The 2163-nt window shown below is 42.4% G+C and overlaps 1 pseudogene; it reads left to right on the top strand.

Moving 5' to 3' along the window:
* Positions 1–891: 891 nt before the first annotated feature.
* Positions 892–1009, top strand: LOC124803999 (annotated as a pseudogene).
* The last annotated feature ends 1154 nt before the right edge of the window (positions 1010–2163 follow it).

Consider the following 2163-nt stretch of genomic DNA (forward strand, 5'->3'; position numbering starts at 1 on the left):
TAAGAAGTAATCTAACATCAGAGTGCAGATATTGTGCTCAAATGGTTCAAATGGCTCTGAGCACTATGGGACTTAACATCTGTGGTCATCAGTTCCCTAGAACTTAGAACTACTTAAACCTAACTAACCTAAGGACGTCACACACATCCATGCCCGAGGCAGGATTCGAACCTGCGACCGTAGCAGTCGCGCGGTTCCGGACTGAGCGCCTAGAACCGCTAGACCACCGCGGCCGGCAGATATTGTGTAGATCTTATCCTGTGAATATACATTATTTATATTTTTGTTGTAACAGAAAGAATGTTGTGCAAAGGATACTCACATGAAGATGTTTATTTGAACAGACCTTTACTTCAAAATATCCTGTTTCTTTATTTTTTTTTAATGGTCTGATATTTTATATGCAAGTTGTAGAAATAAAATTACTGGAAAAATAAATGTGCACAGTAATACACCTAGTTTAATTTCAGCTTTTTCTCGCTTTTTATTGTAACACATTTAGCTTATTTCGTTTTGAAAAGCTGGCGACATTGGTTGCGGATTGACTTTAGAATGATGAAGAAACGTACAGTGTACTGTATGACTGTGCAACAAAATCAAGAATTTTAGCCATGGAGTACAAACTTATTTTTCCTGCTGAACCACAAGCTGAAGTTCTGCTATACTGACGGTTGCCTATTTATCTCTATATTAAGGCGGAGGCTCGAGTCCTTCCGCGGGCATGGGTGTGTGTGTTTGTCCTTAGGATGATTTAGGTTAAGTAGTGTGTAGGCCTTGGCAGTTAAGTCCCACAAGATTTCACATACATTTTTATATTAAGGTAACTATATTTAATACGTTAGAACGCAAGACGCTACAAGAAACTTTTTTTGTCCAGTAAATACCTATTGAGGCAACGGCCTTGCCGCAGTGGATACACCGGTTCCCGTCAGATTACCGAAGTTAAGCGCTGTCGGGCGTGGCCGGCACTTGGATGGGTGACCATCCGGGCCGCCAACCGCTGTTGCCATTTTTCGGGGTGCACTCAGCCTCGTGATGCCAACTGAGGAGCTACTCGACCGAACACTAGCGGCTCCGGTCAAAGAAAACCATCGTAACGATCGGGAGTGCGGTGTCCTGACCACACGCCCCTCCTATCCGCATCCTCAGTGAGGATGACACGGCGGTCGGATGGTCCCGATGGGCCACTTGTGGCCTGACGACGGAGTGCTAGTGAAATACCTATTGGCATAACGAAATATAATATTTTCTTATAATTTTTCTACAGTTTGATTTTGACTTCGTGATGTCTTGTTTATAATTATCAAGTGCCAGCAGATGGTCCATATACACTGAAGCACCAAAGAAACTGGTATAGGTATGCGTATTCAAATAGAGAGATATGTAAACAGGTAGAATATGGCGCTGCGATCGGAATAAGACAACAAGTGTATGGCGCAGTTGTTAGATCGGTTACTTCTGCTGCAATGGCAGGTTATGAGGATTTAAGTGAGTTTGAGGGTCGTGTTATGGTCGGCGTACGAGCGATGGTACACAGCATCTCCGAGGTAGCGATGAAGTGGAGATTTTCCCGTACGACCATTTCGCGGGTGTACCGTGAATATCAAGAATCCGGTATAGATCAAATCTCCGACATCGGCGCGGCCGAAGAAAGATCCTGCAAGAACGAGACCAACGACGACTGAAGAGAATCGTTCAACGTGAGAAAGAAAAACCCTTCTGCAAATTGCTGCCGATTTCAATGATGGGCAATCAACAAGTGTCACCGTGTGAAACATTCAAAGAAACATCATCGATATGGGGTTTCGGAGCCGAAGGCCCACTCGTGTACCCTTGATTAGATTAGATTAGATTAGTTTTTCGTTCCATAGATCCGTGCTGAGGAGATCCTCGTGGATGTGGAGCATGTCACTTTATTTTTTAAGCTGAAATAACAATACTAATAGTATGAATATAAACAATACATCATTTATTTCTATTAAAAAATTCGTCAATGGAGTAGGAGTTGGCCACTAGTAAGTCTTTGAGGCTCCTTTTAAACTGATCTTTATTTGTAACTAAATTTTTTATGTTTGCTGGCAAATTATTGAAGATGAGTGTTCCTGCGTAGTGGACCCCTTTTTGAACTAAAGTAAGTGCTTTTAAGTCCTTGTGCAGATCATT

This window comes from Schistocerca piceifrons, chromosome 6, assembly GCF_021461385.2.
Source record: "Schistocerca piceifrons isolate TAMUIC-IGC-003096 chromosome 6, iqSchPice1.1, whole genome shotgun sequence".
NCBI classification, from domain to species: domain Eukaryota; kingdom Metazoa; phylum Arthropoda; class Insecta; order Orthoptera; family Acrididae; genus Schistocerca; species Schistocerca piceifrons.